This window comes from Vanellus vanellus (assembly GCF_965231255.1).
Source record: "Vanellus vanellus genome assembly, chromosome: 1".
NCBI classification, from domain to species: domain Eukaryota; kingdom Metazoa; phylum Chordata; class Aves; order Charadriiformes; family Charadriidae; genus Vanellus; species Vanellus vanellus.
In genome coordinates this window covers 178,731,692-178,754,066 of record NC_138905.1, presented here as the reverse complement: position 1 = coordinate 178,754,066, position 22,375 = coordinate 178,731,692, and positions in this window count along the sequence as shown.

Here is a 22,375-nt window from a genome sequence, read left to right as displayed (position 1 = left end):
CTCCAACCTTTACATCCCCCACAAGACCTTCTCTGTTAACAAACAGTAGGTCCAGTAGGGCACTTCCCCTAGTTGGTTCCTTCACCAGCTGTGTTAGGAAGTTGTCTTCCGCACACTCCAGGAACCTCCATGACTGTTCCCTCTGCTGCGCAGTATTTCCAGTAAACGTCTGGGAAGTTGAAGTCCCCCACAAGAATAAGGGCAGATGATCATGAGACCTCTGCCAGCTGCTTATAGAATACTTCATCGGCTTCTACATCCTGATTAGGAGGTCTATAACAAACTCCCATCATGATGTCTGCCTTATTGGCCTTGCCCTTAATTCTTATCCATACACACTCAGTGTTGTCATCCACACTGTTAAGTTCCAGACATTCAAAACTGCCCCTAACATAGAGGGCCACCCCACCACCTCTCCTTGCTTGCCTATCCTTTTTGAAGAGTTGGTAGCCATCAATTACAGCACTCCACTTGTGTATGTCCTCCCACCATGTTTCTGTGATGGCAACTATATCGTAGTTTCCTTGCTGTACAATGGCCTCCAGCTCCTCCTGTTTATTTCCCATGCTGCGTGCGTTAGTATAGATGCACTTCAGCTGGGCTAATTGTCCTGCCACTTTACTGGGGGGACAAGCCCTAATTCGCACCTGATCATACTCAGACACTACTGTAGCCACCAAATTATCACTACCCCTCATGTCTTTGCTGTCACACAATTCACCATCCCCCACCATCACTGGGACAGGCTGCAAGACCTTGCTAACACTTTTACCCAGAAGCACTGGTACGCTTCTCCCAGGCACCACTTTTGTAATTCTGGTTTCATCCCCATCCCCCTTCAAATCTAGTTTAAAGCCCTATAGATGAGCCCTGCTAGCTCTTGTCCCAGGATCTTTCTTCCCCTTCGGGTTAGGCTTCCCCTACCTGTTGCCAGCATGCCTGGTTTCCTGTAGATGAGCCCATGATCAAAAAAGCCAAAGTTCGACAATGTACCTTAAAATCTCAGAGTTTTATGTTTTACCAGCTTTAATTCAATAAGGAAAAAAAAAGTGTATGCACTTTTTGCTAATGGCAGTACTAACCTAATTGTGATTAATGAAGCTCGTGAGTAATTGATGAACATGACCTAAAAAGTAACCTAGGATCTAGACCATAAAATTTTGTCATTTAGACTGTGACAAATTTAGAAAGTGGCATGCCAAATCATTGGACTTCAGAGAAGTAAGTAAACTAGAATTAAAAAAAAAAAAAAGTATTTCTTTTTGAGATATTCAAGGTCTAGTAGTTTACTTCACTGTTTATAAATAAAATCGTATCATTTTATTTGGTTGTGTATAACAAAAACCAAAGGCCACGCAAGCAAGATGTAAATGTCTATTGGATATGAGCAGGTATGAAGATTTCAATGCCTTTAGCTAGACTGCTAATAAGACAGCATTCAGTTGCCTAGTGTATGGGGAAATGCAACTCAAATTTGCACTGTAATCTAAGTGGGGTTGTGCATAGCTTCATGCAACGGTACAAGAAGAAAATAGAGGCAACTGCAGAGCACAAAACCAAAACAAAAGGGTCCCCCAACCCAGCTAATAGCTTCCAAACTAAGAGGTAGTTAAATAATTTGTAGACTTGTGCTGGAGTATTGAGTCTAGGGATCAGACAGGCATAGAATGCATACATAAACAATCAGAGAATCTTTCCAGATTTTAATTGTCATTACTACACTGAAATCAGTAATTTTGGTAACAGTTTAGAGAAATTTCACAATGTAAGTCATCTCAGATTCTTACAAAAGTGGAAAATCCATTCAATCTATATATTGCCATAGAGATAATACAACTTGTATGAGCCACTACCTGTAATCAAAGTTTTAATCAGATATGAAAACCCAGGAGTGCAAGAAAGGAAGGAAATAAATGAAGAAAGCTGAACAACTGGACAAAACAAACAAAATTTGGTGTTTATTGCAGAAAATAAAATGTTTACTGTTGGTCATGGTTTCAACAACAACATGGGCAAATTTAGATTTATTTATTGGTTTTCCTTGCCTTAGAATTATTATTACTTTTTAAATTCATAGCTTTGTGGAACTCCATAAACTAACTAGATCATATCGTTGGTGAAATGCTAATGCTGCAACTCTGGTAGTATATTGTATTGACTGGCCTGTATTTCCCCAGGTCTTCCTTTTTTCCCTTTTTGAAAATAGGTGTTATGTTTCCCCTTTTCCACTCAGTGGGAACCTCACCAAACTGCCACGGTAATATGCTAAACCACTGAAATCAACTAGATTACAACTCAATTCAAATTAGTGAATGATGATTTTCTCTGATAAGTATGCACAGAGTTTTTTACAGATAGCAAAACAGAAGAAAGAATTTTCATCTTAGTATTGGATTTCTTGGTAGAATCAGTTATTTTTTTTTTATACTACTTAGTACACTTGATCAGAATAATTTGTAAAAAGTGATGCAGCATTCTTGGTGCTGGAAAAATAAAAGTGTATTATGAAAATGTGTTATTTTCAATGCTTGATTTTTTCCCTATATAAGTTGAACTCAGCAGAGCAAAATGCAGATTAGATTAAAGGCAGGGCAAAATGCAGATTAGATTAAAGGCTATGATCCTAATAACAATCACAAAATTAAACAAGAAGCACAGACTGTCCCAGATGGAAATGCTGAATGGTCAGAATAACAGCAGGAAAAAATTGTTTTCTCTTAGAGAATAAAGTTATTATTTCATTTCTGACAAATCAAGATACCTACAGAGGGATAAAAATGATAGCCAAAACAGTAAATAGTTTTGGTCTTTGTTTATTGTTTGTGGTGTTGGTTTTTTTTTAAGAAAGAACTAGAATTTGTGTTCCTTTTTTGTCGATATTAGCTGTGATACCATGAAATTGGGGCCATCATCCCTATTATTGTCACCTGCAGAATAACAGAGTCAAAAACCACCGAAACATATTATAGTATAGCTAACTGGAGCAAGGGGAGTGTCAGTCTTTTACCATCTATAGAACTTGGTAAACGTACATGCACCACAAGATCAAAGATCACCTTATTTCTCTAATTTCAAACACTCAAAACACACAGAATATTAATTTTACTGTGTTTGATGGGGGAAACAGAGCCATTTCAAATGAAATGGTATTTCATACAGTACTTATCAGATTCTTTAAAAAAGAAATAAACAAATAAAAAGCTTAGTGTGTAAATAGTGTAAGAGACCTAAGTGTAACAAAAGAAAGCAAAGCCATTTGGCTCAATGCCTCATTTTGCATTTGACTCATGATACGAAAAAAAGATAAACTAAATAAACAAACTAAGGCTGTTAACTGCTAATTTCAAGCACTGAAGATAGTATATTTTAATGAAGAAATAAAGCTTTGAATGTGAGAATTACTAGTATTATTCCAGTGTCAATTTCTACTTTTGTTTCCTATTATCATAGAATCATAAAAACATAGAATAGTTTGGCTTGGAAGGGACTTAAAACGTCATCTATTCCAACTTCCCCTGCAATGAGCAGGGACATCTTCAAGCAGATCAGGTTGCTCAGAGACCCATCCAGCCTGACCTTGAATTTTTCCAGGGATGGCACCTCTACCACCTCTCTGGGCAATCTGTTCCAGGGTTTCACCACCCTAATTTTAAAAAACTTATATCTAGTCTAAATCTACCCTCTTTTAGTTTAAAGCCATTACCCTTTGTCTATCACAACAGGCCCTGCTTAAAAGTTTGTCCTCATCTTTCTTATAAGCCCCCTTCAGGTACAGAAGTCCCCCTGCAGCCTTCTCTTCTCCAGGCTCAACAACCCCAACTCTCTCAATCTGTCCTCATCAGAGTGGTGTTCCATCAGTCTGATCATTTTTGTGGCCCTCCTCTGGACCCGCTCCAACAGATCCATGTCTTTCTTGTGCTGAGGGCTTCAGAGCTGGATGCAGTACTCCAGGTGGGATCTCACTGGAGGGGAGTAGAAGGGCAACATCACCTCCTTTGACTTGCTGGCTACACCTCTTCTGATGCAGCCCAGGATATGGTTGGCTTTCTGGGCTGCAAGCACACAGTGCTCATGTCCAGCTTTTCATCCACCAGTACCCCCAAGTCCTTCTTGGCATTGCTGCTCTCAATCCCTTGCTTGGCTTGTTGGTTTGCCCCAACTCAGGTGCAGGACACTGCACTTGGCCTTGCTGACCCTCATGAAGTTCCCATGGGTACACTTCTCGAACTTGTCCAGGTCCCTCTGGATGACATCCCATCCATCAGGTGTGTCAAACGTACCACTCAGCTTGGTGTCCTCTGCAAACTTGCTGAGGGTACACTTGATCCCACTGTCTATTTCACTGATGAAGATGTTTAACAATAATCATCCCATTATAGGCCCCTGAAGGACAGTGCTTGTCACCAGTCTCCATCTGGACATTGGGCCATTGACCACTACCCTCTGGATGAGACCATCCAACCAATTCCTCGTCCACTGAACAGTCCACCTATCAAATCCATACCTCTGCAATTTAGAGAGAAGGATGTTGTGGGGGACCATGTCAAAGGCCTTACAGAAGTCCAGATAGATGACATATGTAGCTCTTCCCTTGTCCACTGATGTAGAAGTGTAGAAGGCCACTAGGCTGGTCAAGCAGGACTTGCCCTTGGTGAAGCCATGCTGGCTGTCTTGAATCACCTCCCTGTCCTCCATGTACCTTAGCATGGCTTCTAGGAGGATCTGTTCCATGATTTTCCCAGGCACAGAGGGGAGGCTGACAGGGTGGTAGTTCCCAGGGTCGTCCTTTCTACCCTTTTTAAAAAGGGGTGCAATGTTTCCCATTTTCCAGTCACTGGGGACTTCACCTGACTGCCAGGACTTTTGAAATATCATGAAGAGTACCTTGGCAACCACTTCAGCCAATTCCCTCAGGATTCTCAGATGTATCTCGTCAGGTCCCATAGACTTCTGTATTTTCAGGTTCCTCAAGTGGTCACGAACCTGATCTCCTACAGTGGAGGGGACTTTGCTCCCCCCTAGTCTCTGCCTTGCAGCCCATCCTCTTGAGAGGTGTGGGAAGAGAGGTTTCCAGTGTAGACTGAGGGAAAAAGTTGTTAAGTACCTCCACGTTCTCCTCTTCTGTTATTACTAGTTTGCCAGTCACGTTCTTATGGTGGTACACTTCTTTGATCTTCCTTTTCTGGCTGACATACATGTAGAAGCCTACCTTATTATTCTTTGCATCCCTTGACAAGTTCACCTTCAGCTGCACCTTGGCCTTCCTGACCCCATCCCTATACAACGGGCAGCATCCCTATACTTTTCCCAGGATACCTGTTCCTGCTTCCACTGCCTTCCTTCTTGTCCTTTAGTTTGACCAGCAGGTCTTGACTCATCAATGCCAGTGTCTTGTTCTCATTCCCTCATTTCTTACACCTGGGGATCGAGCATTCTTGGACTGTATGGAAAGCATCCTTAAGATCTGCCAGCTCTGTTAAGGGAATTTAATTACTTTTGTGTTAAGGGCATTTTATTTCTAATGAGAGACAGCTAGCAGTTGATTAGACCCTGAAGCAAGAAGGCTTGGGTTTTTTTTGTACGTTACATAACTGTAGAGTTTATTATCGGTAAAATATTATCCATTATAAAAATCTAGCCCTTTGAGTTCTGCTAGGCTTTTGGCACCTTCATTATCAAAAGACAAAAGAATGAACCATGAAGAATGAAAAGACATCTGTGTTAGAGCACCTATACAAAATGCTAGAAGGATGAGAAACAAGCAAAGAGAAGCCCCCAAAAAATGACACTAAATGATGGTGGTTGCGATCTTATGGGCATAATTGAAGCCTGGTGAGAAGACTCGTATAACTGGCATGTCAATAGAGATTAGTATGATCTATATGAAAGAAAGGTGGAAAGGTATAGTTATGGAACAAATGAAAAATATTTACTATCCCAGCAAGCTACAGATTAGTAGTGATAAGTGTCAGGGTCAATTTTTATGAACTGGGATACAAAGACTGGAAGAAAAAAGAAATTACAGTGTGTGATTGATATAGATTATAAGGTTGGAAAAAAAATAAAACAAGGTCAATTCAAACTAACTTTTGCATGCTCAGAAACCAAGGATATTTTTGATATTTAAAAACAAATGCATATTTGTTGGGCAATAAGTATGGAAAACCATGAAACATGAAAGAAACAATCATACTGGGTCTTTCTTTTTATAAAATAAAAATAAAATAAATCTTACATCTACTTCTTTTAGAAGGAAACTGAATTTAATGTGTGCCCATCATTCAAGCATCTGAAATTTCTCAGTGAAAATGAAAATTAATAGTACCATTAAAAATTCAAGTTTTAATTCAGGCATATAAAACACGAAGACTGCTAAGAAATAATATTAAAATCCACCAGAGTGGAATATGATATAGTTAAAATATAAGAAAAAATAGATGCTTTGAAAGAAGAATATAAAGATCAGGGGTTGGTTTATGTGATTTCAAAAATGGATTCTCATTGATTTTGATTAAACAGAAAAATAGGCATTTTGGAAACTCCATAAATTAATACAGAATCATACTCCTGGAAAAGAATTCAGCTTATCATCTGAGGATTTTTTTTGGTTTTCTTCTTTTTTTTTTTAATAAAATGCTTGCTACACATCTGAATTTTAAATATAAAGAAAACATACTGAATATTTTATTTAGTTTTTGTATGATCTACCTTCCCTGAATCAGGTTCTTTGACAGAGAATGTATCTTGGGGAAAAAAAAAATCAATTCCAACCATGTTTTAAAAAAAATAATTCCAGTGGTCACCCAGCTTAGGACATGCATTCTGAGCAGGCTGCTACAAAATGAAAGACAAATACCCCTATGAAAATAAATGCCCTCAATAGCTCTGAAGAAAGGAAAGCTTCTTAATGTTTCACAGCTAGTTTATATTCCTAAAATGCAATTGTTTTACTCTTCACTATGAAGTACATTTGATGATGCAGAGAATGAACAAATTGGCATTTCCTCTGATTTAACTTATTTCTTCACGTGAGCCAGCTAATATTAACAACAATAACAACAAAGCAAGCAAAATATATTCATTTGTTCATCTGTCCTCTTCCTAGAAATGCTTTTTTTCTTCTGAGTCATGTTGTTCAAACTGGATGAAAATAGACTTTTGGTAATCTTAAAGTTTGTGGGTTTTTGTTTTTTTTTTTTTTTTTTTTTTCACTAGAAAGATGATACATAGCTTAAAACACAGTTAAAAACCCTGTCCTTTGATGTAAGACTAAATATTTCTTCACCATGGTCTTCCATCAGAAAAAAGTGAATTTTGCACTTACTATATGCTCTGTCTTTATGCAGGCTCATGTCTGCTGTCGTATTCTGAACAATTGTGAATATAGATTATATGGTCAAAAACACTGTAACTTTGCTGAAGTAATTTAAATAAGACAGCCAAGAGCGTCCCATAGAAGTAGATTCTGATTGAAACTGAAAAGCAAGAAGAAACTATTAGGTGTTTCAGTAGACATAGCAACCAGGGCATAATATTAGAAGTAAAAAGGTGTAAATTCAAAGCTATTAAAAAAATAATAATCCAGGTATGCTGATATTGTCTGTAAAAAATTTGCTGGCAATGAAACCCCCATTTCTTTAAAATTGAAACTTTTTTTTTTTAAGAGGAACATTTCAAAACAAAACAATGTAGCAATTTCCTTACAACTTTGCCCATATCTAGAATTACACAAATCCAATCATTTCCATGTCTGAAATAATAAGCTATTTCATAACACCTTTGAATATTATTTCAGTTATAGTATGCTTTTTGACAATACAGTTCATAGAATCATGGAATCATAGAATGGTTTAGGTTGGAAGGGACCTTCAAGATCACCTAGTTCCAACCCCCTTGCCATGGGCAGGGACACCTCCCACTAGACTAGGTTGCCCAAAGCCCCATCCAACCTGGCATTAAACACTTCCAGGGATGGAGCTTCCACAACTTCTCTGGGCAACTTCTTCCTGTGCCTTACCACCCTCAGAGTGAAAAACGACTTCCTAGTATCTAATCTAAATCTACCTTCTTCCAGTTTGAAGCCATTACTCTTTGTCCTATCATTATCTGCCCTTGTAAAAAGTTCTTCCCTAGCTCTCCTGTAGGCCCCCTTTAGGTACTGAAGGCAGCTATAAGGTCTTCCTGGAGCCTTCTCTTCTGCAGGCTCAACAACCCCATGTCTCTCTACCTGTCCGCATAGGAGAGGTGCTCTAGCCCTCTGGTCATCTTTGTGGCCCTCCTCTGGACCTGCTCCAATAGGTCCACGTCTTTTATATGTTGGGGGCTCCAGAGCTGGATGCAGTGCTTCAGGTGGAGTCTCACCAGAGTAGAGTAGAGGGACAGAATCTCCTCCCTTGACCTGCTGGCCGCAATTCTTCTGATGCAGCCCAGGATACGGTTGGTTTAACTAAGTATGTTTATTAACCAAAGAAATTAGAAATAATCTTAGAGTGGTCTAAAGAAAATTAACTGTATTTAGTTGACAATACTTTATTTTGTAAGGGGAACATGAAATAAAACATAAACAATTCTGGATTTTTTAACCTTTTGAGAGGAATCACAAAGAGATTGAAACAATAGTGGAAGATTTTGGTAGCATTTAGCAACAAATCTTTCTGTAAGCATTTCAAAATCTCATGTAAACTTTAAACAAAAGCTTTTTAGGCACCTGTGTGGTTGACTTTGACAGGTTAAAATCTTGTCCTACCAGTCATTTTTGAGTATTTTGTCATTTTTTTGAAAATTGGTGCATCTACCATCCATTTTTCCACTGAGTTAACTTTTTACTTTTTACTTTATTTGCTGATTACTATCTCCCATTCTATCTACAGTCCAGTCATAAATTAAATAAAAAAAATAACAAACTCCTTTTTACTTTCTACATGGTAAAAAATAGCAGCATTTCTAGACTTTTTTTTTTTTTTAGTATTGAAAGCCTTATTACTTCTATTAGCAGTGAACATTTTCAACTGATAATCAAACACTATATAAGTGTGCTTTGACTTGCATACACTTTATCTTTTTATCTGCTAAACATTTGCAAATAATATGAACTATGGGACATGGTCCACTATGTCCTGCAGTTAAATTTCACTGACAGCCCCAGCAAGTCACCCTTTGTTATATCAGCTCTTTTAAATTGTCACATTTATTTGAAAGCCATCAGAAATCTATGCATACCTCTGAAAAATTACTGAAGTTGATATATCCTGGTTTATCGCCACAGGCTTGAATTTGAAAAATTATATTTTCACTGGAATTCAGTTTTCATCTTTTCTGCTTTCCATTCAAGTGCACTGCTACAATAAAAGAATCAGATTTCTTTTCCTCAGTTTATGAAAATAAACCCTTCAACATCTTGAATTTGTGTATTTTACCATGACCATGGCTTATCATTAGGCCTCTTACTTTTGAGTTATGTGAGGTTTGATAGTGTTTGATTATCAGTTGAAAATGTTCACTGCTAATAGAAGTAATAGGGCTTTCAATACTAAAAAAAAAAAAAAAAAGTCTAGAAATGCTGCTATTCAGTTGATTTTATTGCTATTGGAGTATTTGAGTGACAGGTGAAACTTTCCTACCACTGAATGATAGAATCATTTCTACGGACATAAAATGTTTTCTTAAGTATACTGCAACCAGGGGAAAAATGTCAAACAGTATTTGTCATCCATCCCATGAATTATTAAATGCTATCTCCCTCACTGCAAACAGATGGCAGGCAGCCATTCTGGATAGCAGGAGTCTTGAAAATGGCAGGTGAGAATTGCTCTAGTAGAGGAAAATAGTGCTTCATAAAGGCCTGTTTTTAAAATAAATTCTTGGCAGAAATATTAACAGGGTAACTGGTGAGTGATTGGATAAGTCAGTAAAAATGGAAGCATATTATCACAAATATTTAGGGGGGGGGAAAGGGAGCATTTTATGGGCTGTGGGAGCTAAAGACAGGAAAAGGGTAGAAGCACGAAACTAAGTACAGACCCTGTATGGTCTGTAACTTTCAGACTACACAGTACCTTAGCCTATCAGAGAATCACCCTAGGCAATGTCAATAGTGGCAAGTAATTTGGCTCAATAAAAACAGACCAGAAGATTTACATGATTGCTTAGAAGGCCCTTACACGCACACAATTTTTAGTATAGTGTTTTTATGTAAAACTAAGTATAGTCTGGTTGGTAGGAATGAACATGCCTCAAACACTTGGCCAAAGATGTTAAAAATTCCAGTCATTGATTTAAAGGTCCTTTTTCTCCCTTAAGGTGAGGAGCACGTTCTGTATGTATTTGGAGAAGAGCTTGCAGTTGCATTTCCTCCAAAAGGAATCTAATTCATATGTACCAAAACTTTTTCATGAATTGAACATGGTAAGTGGGAACAATCAGTGGATTTATTAAAAAGCTGGGCCAAAATATTCAGACATATCCCTGGGCTGCTTCTAAAATCGGTGGTGAAATGAAACAAAAAACAATGTAAAATAATCTGTATCTTTCCTTGGATGACCCTATTTCATCCTGCCATCTCCAGGACTGACAAAATTTCAGCTGTGGATGATAGTGATTAAATAACCACCTACAATGTTCTGTTATGGTTTATGATGTTATTAGAACTCCTCAGCAGAATTGATTGATTACTTAACACAGCAAACCATTTTTTGAGAGCGATACCTCTGAAAATAAATTAGGTTTATTTCAACTGCTGCTACAAGATAGAGACTTATGTTCCATTTTATGAGTTTTAATACATGCAGTACCATGCTTTCACATTATTCTGTGAATTATTTTAGTTCATATTTCTTTTCTGTTAAAGAATACATTGCATTAACACAACAAACCCTGAGCTACAAACTATTCCTGAAATCAGTGACATTTAGAAACCTGAAGTTCTTTGTGCTGCTGATCAATAAAGATAACTTTAAGATAAACTTAAGTATTGTCTTAGGATCTTGCAAAATAAGATTCCATTAATTAAATTTGATGTACCTGAGTTTAGAATCTGTTAATACAAATTTAAAGTATAAAAGTGTTACACAGCCTGGCAAGTTAGTTTTAGGATACAAAGTGAGAAAAAGATTTAAAAGAATCACACAGAATCACAGAAAGTTCCACTTCCCATTGGCAGGCAGGTGTTCAGCCATCTCCAGGAAAGCAGGGGTCCATCACACATAACAGTCCAGTGCTCTACTGGACCTGGTACTGACAAACAAAGAGGGACTGGCGGAGGATGTAAAGGTTGGGGGCAGACTGGGCTGCAGTGATCATGAGAAGATAGAATTCAGGATTAAGTGTAGTATAGACAAAATGACAAGTAGAGTTGAAACCTTAAACTTCAGGAGGGCTAACTTTGATCATTTCAAGGAGTTACTTGGAGAAATCCCATGGGAGGGGGCTCTAGAGGGTAAGGGGGCTCAAGAGAGCTGGCTGCTATTTAAGTGTCAGCTCCTCCAAGCTCAGGATCGGTGCATCCCAAGAAGCAAGAAATCAGGCAAGGGAATAAGGAGACCTGCATGGCTGAGCAGGGTCCTTCTGAAAAAGCTCATGTGGAAGAAGGGAGTTTACAATAGGTGGAAGAAGGGGCTGACTGCTTGGGAAGAGTATAAGAAGGCTGTCAGGTTATGCAGGAGGAAACAAGTGAAGCCAAGGCAGCCTTGGAATTGAACCTGGCGAGGGATGTCAAGGCCAACAGGAAGGGTGTCTTTAAGTATATAGGAGACAAAAGAAAAACTAGGGAAAATGTGGGCCCGCTGTTGAACGAGACAGGTGTCGTGGTGACAGATGATGCAGAGAAGGTGGAGTTGCTAAATGCATTCTTCGCTTCTGTCTTCACTGTTCAGGCCAGTCCTCAGGAAACCCAGAGTTTGTGGGTAACAGAGAAAGTCTGGAGGGAGCAAGACTTTCCCTTGGTTGACGAGGAACAAGTTAGAGATCAGTTAGATAAACTGGATATCCACAAATCCATGGGGCCTGATGGGATGCACCCTCGAGTGCTGAGGGAGCTGGGGGAAGTCATTGCTGGGCCGCTCTCCTGGAGGACAGGTGAGGTGCCTGAGGACTGGAGGATAGCTAATGTCACTCCAGTCTTCAAAAAGGGCAAGAAGGATGACCCGGGAAACTACAGGCCAGTCAGCCTCACCTCCATCCCTGGAAAGATGATGGAACAGCTTGTGCTGGGTATCATCTCAAAGCACCTGGATGAAAAGAAGGTTATCGGAAGTAGTCAACATGGATTCACTAAGGGGAAGTCATGTCTGACTGATAGCATTCTATGATGAAGTGACTAGATGGGTGGATGAGGGGAGGGCAGTGGATGTTGTCTACCTTGACTTTGGCAAGGCTTTTGACACTGTCTCCCACATCATCCTCACATGCAAGCTTAGGAAGTGCGGGCTAGATGAATGGACAGTGGGGTGGATTGAGAACTGGCTGACAGATAGAGCTCAGAGGGTTGTGGTTAGTGGTGCAGAGTCTAGTTGGAGGTCAGTAACAAGTGGTGTCCCTCAAGAGTCAGTACTGGGTCCAGTCCTGTTCAATATATTCATCGATGATCTGGATGAAGGGATAGAGTGTACTATCAGCAAGTTTGCTGATGACACTAAACTGGGAGGAATGGCTGACACGTCAGAAGGTTGTGTGGCTTTACAGCGTGACCTGGACAGGCTGGAGAGTTGGGCAGGGAGGAACCTAATGAAATTCAACAAGGGTAAATGTAGGGTACTGCATCTGGGGAGGAATAACCCCATTCATCAGTACAGGTTGGGGGCTGACCTCCTGGAGAGCAGCTCTGTGGAAAGGGACCTGGGAGTCCTGGTGGACAACAGGATGACCATGAGCCAGCAATGTGCCCTGGCGGCCAAGAGGGCCAATGGCATCCTGGGGTGCATCAAGAAGAGTGTGGCCAGCAAGTCGAGGGAGGTCATCCTCCCCCTCTACTCTGCCCTGGTGAGGCCGCATCTGGAGTACTGCGTCCAGTTCTGGGCTCCCCGGTTCAAGAAAGACAGGGATCTGCTGGAGAGGGTCCAGCAAGGGGCTATGAAGATGATTAGGGGATTAGAACATCTTTCATATGAGGAAAGGACAACAAAAAAGTTTTTATAAATATATTAGCAATAAAAAGAGGACTAATGATAATCTCTGCATCCAGCTCTGGAGCTCCCAACATACAAAAGACATGGACCTGTTGGACCAGGTCCAGAGGACTACCATGCATATGACCAGAGGGTTGGAGCATCTCTCCTATGAGGACAGGTTGAGAGAGGTAGGGTTGCTTAGCCTGGAGAAGAGAGGGCTGCAGGGAGACCTTATAGAAGCCTTCCAAGATCTGAAGGGGGCCTACAAGAAGGCTGGAGAGAGACTTTTTACAAAAGCATGTAGTGATAAGACGAAGGGTAATGGTTTCAAACTGGAACAGGATAGATTTAGAACAGATATTAGGAAGAAATTTTTCACTATGAGGGTGGTGAGATACTGGAATAGGTTACCCAGAGAAATTGTGGAGGACCCATCCCTGGAAGTGTTCAAGGCCAGGTTGGATGGACCTTTTGGCAAACTGGTCTAGTGGAAGGTGTCCTTGGCCATGTCAGGGGGGGTTGGAACTACATGATCTTTAAGGTCCTTTCAAACCTAAGCCATTCTCTGATTCTATGACTCTAATTTATTACCAATCCAATCAGAGTAGGGTAATAAGAAATAAAACCCAAATTTTAAAACACTTTCCCATGACCCCTCCTTTCTTCCTGTGCTCAACTTCACTCCTGATTTTCTCTACCTCCTCCACCCAAGCGGCGCAAGGGGATGGGCAATAGGGGTTGCGGTCAGTTCACCACAAGTTGTTTCTGCCACTCCTTTGTGTCAAGGGGAGGACTCCTCACACTCTTCCCCTGCTCCAGCATGGGGTCCCTCCTATGGGAGACAGTTCTCCGTAAAATTCTCCAATGTGAGTCTTTCCATGGGGTGCAGTCCTTCAGGAACAGACTGCTCCTGCCAGCAAATCTGTGCCAGCATAGGCTCCTCTCTCTACAGGGCTATAGGTCCTGCCAGGAACCCCACTCCAGTGCAGGCTCTCCACAGGGGTCACAGCCTCCTTTGGGCACTCACCTGCTCCAGCATGAGGTCCTCCATAGGCTGCAGGTGGATATCTGCTCCACTGTTAACCTACATGGGCTGCAGGGGGACAGCGTGCCTCACCATGGTCTTCACCGTGAGCTGCAGAGGAATCTCTGCTCCGGTGCCTGGACCATCTCCTCTGCCTCCTTCTTCACTGACCTTGCTGTCTGTAGAGCTGTTCCTTTCACATATTCTCACTTCCCTCTTCTCGCTGCTGCTGCACAGTTTTTTTTCTCTCTTAATTATTATATCCCAGGGCACTATCAGCGTCACTGAATGGCTTGGACTTTGCTAGTGGCAAGTCTGTCTTGGAGCTGGCTGGCATTGGCTATATCAGACATAGAAGAAGCTTCTAGCAGTTCTCCCAGAAGCCACCGCTGTAGCCCCCCTGCTACCACAACATTGTAATGCAAACCCAATAGACCATGGCTCACTGATTCCACTTCCTGGCTTGACCCCAGACCTGCCCCATCAATAGGCACTTGCCTGGTGGTCTGGACTCTCTGCTGAATCAGGCTACTGCCCCTGTTCTACAGCTCTGATTTGCTTGCTTGGGTGCTGTGGGATAGAGCCCTGCACCTGCTGGCCATGTTATCACCCACAGCTCCTCCATCTTTGCTGCTGCTCCCTGACACTCCCATACTGACTGCGAATGATTAATGTGAAATTCAGCAGACACAACTGAAAATATCAAGGCTCTGAAAAACTTGCTTTCATGAGATGACGGCTAACATACATAATAAAATGACTGCTGTAAAATATTAGATTAATATATGGAGAATGAAAAAGAATTTTGTAGAACAAAAGAGGTGCATATGGGGGGGGACAGATGGACAGATCAATCCATCAATCAAACTGAAGGGAACATCTGAGCAATGGGAACCTCTCAACCGAACCTCTGTGCAGTCAATATAAGGAACAACCAAGAAAGATTTGAAGAAATATAACGCGAACTACCTGATTTTATGATACAGTCTGACCTATTTTCTCTGAAAAACAAAACTGTGATGCTCAGCACAACTGAGGCAACACCTGGACTGCTGTGTCCAGTTCTGAGATCTTTAGTACAAGAGAGGCATGAACATACTGCAGAGAGGCCAATGAAGGGCCACAAAGATGATGAAAGGACCGGAGCATCTCTGCTATGAGGAAAGACTGAGAGCTCTGGGACAGTTCAGCCTGGAGAAGGGTCAGGGGAAACTCATCAATCTATACAAGTATTTGAAGGGAAGGTGCATAGAGAGTGAAGCCAGGCTCTTCTCAGTGATGTCCAATGACAGGACCAGAGGCAATGAGCAAAAACTGAAACACAGGGGTTTCTCTCTGATTTTTTTTTTTACTGTGAGGATGACTGAGCCCTGGCACAGGTTACTCAGTTTGTGGAGTCTCCACCCCTGGAGATATTCAAAGGCCATTTGAACATGGTCCTGGGCACCAGGCTTTAGGTGTACCTACTTGTACAGGGGTTGGACCAGATGACCCCTAGATTTCTCTTCCAGCATCAACCATTCTGTGATTTGGTTATCAAGTGTGTTTTACAGACAGAAAAGTAGATTCATATTCAGGATTCATATTCAGGTTCAATCACTGGGTTAAAACTGTTTTCCAGTGGCTGGAATCTTCTAAGACAGAACACTTTATTTATTTTATGTTTGGAATAGGAGGGGTTTGGGATTTAATTAAAACATAACCTGGTGTGACATAAATGAAAACCGGTATGCGAAGCAGGTGATCTTTTTGGGTCCTATATAGAAGGCTAAACAGTCACTTGTTCACCTTTAGTTTTTCTACACAATCATGACAGACAAAAAAGGTAACAGCTTTACCAACGGGAACAAGAATTCAGGATTACATGACTGTTTCCATTTCATTAATTTGTTAACGTTTTCCATGGTCATGTCAGAATCTCTGGATTAAGTTTGAGGAAAAGGTCCTTTTTTTTTAAACGCAATAGCATATAACCAGAAACACAGCTAGAAAATATTTCTGTACAGAGTTCATGAACTACTGGTCACAGCAAATGACCTTGGAATCTGAAAACATCATCCAGCCGAGCAAGCAATATTGGATTTGTGTCAGGAGCGTAAAATATTTAAAGACAAATAATATAGGATCACAGGCAATTCCAGCACAGTGTATGTGGACAGTTCGGCAGCTCTTAGATTTACAGCACCATGGTTCCATCTGTGTGGGCATAAACCAGTCAAGTTGTTCTACAGCAGGTGTCATAATCGTTTTACAGGGCATTTAAAAAGGAATATGCAACAAGGACACATTTTCCCTAAGGAAAGCCATAAATAAGAACAAAACAGTTTTTTGAAGAAAGAGTAAAGGGCATTTAGCCTGTCAAAACACATTCCCTTCTCTGTATTTCATTTTCTTCATTATGCTATATAATCATTGTTTGTTGAATGATTCCAGTGTTTTTCCTTGAATACCCTTGCCTAATAGGCCATTAGATATATTTATTATTCTTCAGAAGCGAAATTGCTTCTCAAAGCCTGCATAATATGAATTTGTTTTGACTTCTGTTTATGCTATGTTATAGTGTTATCAGTCAGGTAGGTTCAAAATGATATCATTTCTTTGTGCTGTTTAAATTATATAGTCATTAAACTGATGTTTATTTTCATACTTACGTGTGCACAAAACAAACTAACCAAGCAAATAAAAAGGTACAGTCACAGTATAAATGGTAAGTTTAAACACTGAAAAAGAGGACAGTGCAAACCTGAGGTGTTAAAAGAACTCAGGTCACACATGTTGGGTTTCATTTCCCATTGGTTGACTACACAGTGAATGGGTAGCCCAAAGTGAACAAGTTCTGAAGTACTCATCTGTACTAGGGTTGAATACAGGTAACATTAGTAGTAACAGAAAGCCAAGCAATGATATTGAAGTCATAACCTCCTGTACTGGGGAAGACAAAGAAAGGGTATTTGAGATTGATATCTTTTCCTTTCACTGAGGTTCCATCATGTCAGGCTTGAGATAACACACAGAAAAAGGAGCTCTCTTATTAATTTAGTTAAAATAACCTAAAACATTATTATTTCATTCAGAAACACTTTAAAGAATATTTTTAAAGGCCCTTGTGCAGTTGTTTCCTTGTATCTAAATGTTCATCTTTTCCTATAATAACATTTTTTCAGTCATGTTACTCAGTCTGTCAGTTAGGCAAATTGTGCATTTCAGCATTTCAGCCAGAATTTCCTTCCATCTTTCAGAATCCACTCAACCAGGCACCTGAGGTGGCTAACTTAACTTATTCACTCCTGATATGTCTCATTCCTTTCTTAGATAAAGGCTTTTGGGACTTACCTGACTTAACTCTCCTTCCAGATCTGTGGGAGTAAAAGCTTACTATATTCCTTTGAGAAAAATGGGAGACATCAACGAGCAAATAGATCCTGGTGCTGCTTTCTTTTTTTGTTTCTTGTTTGCCCTCCATTCCCTCTGTTTCCTTGGATTTAACTCTGTTAAGTTAAAATTTAATACATAAACCAGCTATGAAATAATTATGGAAATTATTGCATGGATTCATGGTTATTCATTCGACTACTATTAAGGTACAGCTCCTAAAGGCATTAATAGACTAATCATCCTTAGAAAAAAAAAGATTCCTCAGTTCCTGTTCCAAAGACAGTTATCATCCATGTAATTTTTAACCAGCCTGTCTGATTTTACTGCACTGTTTCTGAATTAAGGTAGTGCACATATTTAAATAGATCTTGGCTGGGATAGCTGCCCTTTGTCATCAGTGGCTATTTAATTATTTATTTTTTTTTTTTAATTCTAGCATCACTTTTTTTCAAATTAAGTGTCTTAAACATATACTGTATACAAATCTTTTGAAGGTTAATGATAAAGCCAGGTGTACCCCTTTGCAGCTGAGTGCCCTTGGAGATCCTATTTTTTGATTTAACACTCCCTTTCTCCCACCAGGAAGCTTGTATTCTTCTTTTCAGTGGAAGGAGGAGAAACAAATTGTAGCCTCATGTGAGAATTCCTTGACTAGTGGAAGACAAAAGGCTGCCTACAGTGAGACAGGATTTTCCACTTCTTGAATGACTGCTGCAACCCTGTTTTAGCTCTTACTGGAGATAACTTCTCTTCAAACTGTACTTAAAAATGAGGAGATACACGTGCATTCTGCTGTGAAGCTTTTCTATTGTCAGCTACTCCTAAAAGCACTTTCAAAATGCCAACCACAATGGACTGGCAAATGGAAAAAGAACATGATCTAGTTTGTGTCATCTGGTTTCTACATTATAATTAGGCTTGCCTGGGAAAAGGGGATTTGCTTACGCAGTGACAGGTTTAGGAATGTTCATAAGCAGATGCTTAAAAGCCTTTCCCAGTCACGTGAGGTGTTTACATTCTGGATCATTACTTTTTCAAAACACAGTTCAAATGTTTGCAATCTACTTAATTCCTGTCTTATATCTGACCCACATCCTTTGGGTAGTTTATGCCCCCTTTTTCTTTCCGGTATGTGTAAAGTCACAATGTATCTGGATGCTTCAAAGCAGTTACAAGTCTCAATTGCAATTTCTCATAAGACTTCTTCACTTACTACCAAAAATAAAATGCATGCTATTTAGAGACAGAATCCAAAAGTTATACCATATAATCAACAAGCAGAAATTGGTATTAGGCTTCTGTACAAAATATGGAAATCTAATGTAGTATTGTCCATCTTTCTACTTTTTTTGCGTTTTATGCAGACGAGAAAGAAATGTGTACCTGGGTGTTTGGTTGTTGCTATTTTTGTTTTTGTTTTTTTTTTTTTTCTTGTTTCCCTTTTGTTTTATTTTTTTTAATGACAATCACAGAGTAAGAACAGGCCCCATTTTTATGCATGGAGTTGAAAAAGTACAGGCACAGAAAATTCTCTGAGAATGTATCAGGCCAGGTTACTGCATAGCATTAAATAAAGGTAAAGCTATGAGCAAATGAGCCAAAAATAGCCTACACAGTGTCACAGAGGTCCAACTGAACGTGCACCAAGCAATTTGTCTTACTATTACTAACATCTGATCTACAAATGTGAACACTCTTGATGATTCAGCAGCCCTTAACAGAAGTCCTGTATATTGTGTCACTCCAAAGGGAACTGCACAATCAATGGAAAAGAAAAACGGCAAAGGACCAGGTCATTTGACTGTTAAACACAAGCAAATGGCTTTTTGCTTTGCACACTCAGAACCTTGCTACAGGACAACTGTCTCGTATGCAGTGAACAACAACAGAGAATTCACCACCAGACAAGATTGTGCTCACTCACTGTTGGGATATACATGGAAATTAATTTCTCATAATCTTTTCTGTCTGGTTTCAAAGAACAATCCCAGTTTTCTGGAGGCTTATCAAGAAAATACACTAACTGTACCTTTCATCCTCATGTCCAAACACGAGTGCAAGCTGATAACTGAGACTCTGACAATCTCTTCTCAAATACTTGAAGTGATTTGTTTAAATGGAGTAAAGTCATAACATCCTAAAGAAATAATGAGAAGACGATTTCCGATTTTAGTGTTGGTCTGAAACATCAGACTTAATGCTGATGGAAGTTGTCAGTGTTCCTCAGTTCTCTTGATAAAATAGTGGGACAAGTCTGTGAAAACAGGGAGCTGAGTTGAATGTCAAATGTATAAATCCAGTATAAATGCATTAATTTGTCCTTTAGATAGTTTGTCTGATACTGATTAAAAAAATGAAATCCATTTTCTTGATTATTTTACAGAATTGTTAGAAACTGAGAGATTTGTGATAATTGAATGTTTACAGGTTTGTTTTTTCTGTTTGGTGCTAGTGGGGGTATTGGTATGACATGTAATCAACAGTATGACAGGAAAATATTGTCTCTCAGTATCCATATCAGAAAGAGGTATAAAACAAATTAAGAAAATAAAATATGACAGAATATAAGATTGTTGTATAAATTTTCCAGCGCCCCTGTCTGAAACTGAAGGAATCTCACATTTATATTAGCTTTAAGAAACACTTATTTTGCACTGTTTCAGCTTCTTAGAATGCACTGCAAAAGAATCTGGCAAAATTCAATTTGGAGTCATAACAATTAAAAAAAAAAAGGAGAACAAAACCTGATCTAACTTAACATAACTGCATTTATTGCAGGTCAAGTACACAGTGTTTGCAAGAGATGAAGCAAATCAAATGAGAAAGCTCTTCTGTGACATTCCACATTTTACTGACTCCCAATTATCACTGAGCAGTTTGATACCTACAGCTAAAGATCCAAATCCTGCAATCCATTCTAAGTTATATTCATGAAGAAAGTTTGTGCTTCACATGAGATCAACATGAAAAGTAGGTATCTAAATCCAAGGTATATCCTTTTCAACTGCGTAGGTTTATCTTTATAGGTTTTTTACATATTGATACAAATAAGACCGAAACATCTAAAATGCTATTAGTAAACATATCCACAAGTCATTGACTGTTCAGAAGAGAAAGGGTCACTGAATTAACTTTATTAAATTACTCATCTATTTAAATTTTTTTCCCAGATTGTTTTAATTTATAATGTTAAATAAAGACATCATAAACCAGAAAACTTAAAAATATAAACATATACAAATAAATATATATAATACTAAGATCCTAAGGCTTCCTTTCCAAAGAGTCTTTCTATTTTCATTCAAAAAACTTATATTGTCTTCAACATCTAAATAAAACTAAAATTAATACATGAAAATATATACATAAGTAATTTGTAAAAGTAACTAGGAATGTAAGATACTCATCCTGAAACAGTCGAAGTGATCCTTTTCAAAAAGGCTGAGCATCTCTTCCCCTATTAATGAAATTACCTGAGGAGATCTCAGACAAAGCAATAAAAAATTGTGAGGTGCCCAAAATTAAAAATGTCATGAAAATATTGATTTATAGATTAGACTTATTTTTATTTGGTCTCTGCTAATTTCTGGTTTTACCAACTCCTCTGTCATAGGCAACTATATGTGCATGTTACAGTATACTGCCTCTAAAGTATACAAAATTAAATTAAATTCTGCAAGGGTGAATGCATGTGTGTTCATGCATGTTTTTATTGAAAATAATTTGTTTTGCTTTTTTATACAGCTGAATAGTCAGTTAATTTCTGTTTTCTCCATAAGAATGTCACCATTTTACTTCTTCAGCATGTTTCCACATACAGTTTTTGCGCTTGCTTTTAAGTGAAGAGACACCAGGTTGCTTTAAGCAACTAGACCTCTAGTTGCTGCTCAGAATAACTGAAATCTTTCTCCCACCTTTAAATTCACACTGAATTTGAGTTCAACACTCTAGCTTGAGAAAAGCTAATAATTAGGTTTACGAGGTTATTTGTTCTATTATTGTTAGAATTCTTTTATTGTTGTTCTACTGTTCTTTTGCTCATCTACTCTTAAATATTTATATACACCAGTCTCATAAGTTTCTGGACATTTCTTATTGATTTCTTCTTTTATTTGTTGCATCAAAAAGTGATAAGCAACAATCAAATACAAATTAATCAGCTAACATTTTCAGCTCAAGCAACACTGTTATACTAATGACAAATCATTAATACACTTTTTTTAACTTATAGGATGATGTGTTATTTAGAACAGGTATCTGTAGTTAGACTACACATAGTCTCTTATCTCTCAGGGGTATTTATAACCCTGACTACTTGATGTGACTTACTTTCTGCAGTTTGATTGTCTCTGGGTGAAAATGTACATTGTCTGCTGGAAATACAATACAGCAGAGAGGAAATAGTCTAGGAAGTTCCTGGAGTGTGTGGAAGATCACTTCCTGACACAGCTGGTGAGGGAATCAACAAGTGAAGGAGCCCTGCTGGACCTGTTGTTTGCGAACTGAGAAGGACTTGTGGGTGGTGTGATGACTGGAAGCTGCCTTGGGCACAGCAACCACAAAATGACAGTTTTGATTCTCAGGGGAGTAAGGAGGGGAGGTCAGCAGAACTGCTGCCTGGAAATTCCAGAGGGCAGACTTTAGCCTGTTTAGAAGCCTGGTTGACAGGGTCCCTTGAGAGGCAGGCCTGAAGGGCAAAGGAGTCCAGGAAGACTGGACATTATTAAAGAAGAAAATCTTCACAGAAGAGGAGCAGGCTGTTCTCATGTACCAAAAGACAAGCTGACAGGGAAGAAAGCCAGCCTGGCTGAACAGACAGCTTTGGCTGGAACTCAGGAATAAAAGGAAAGCTTATGACCTTTGAGAGAAGGTG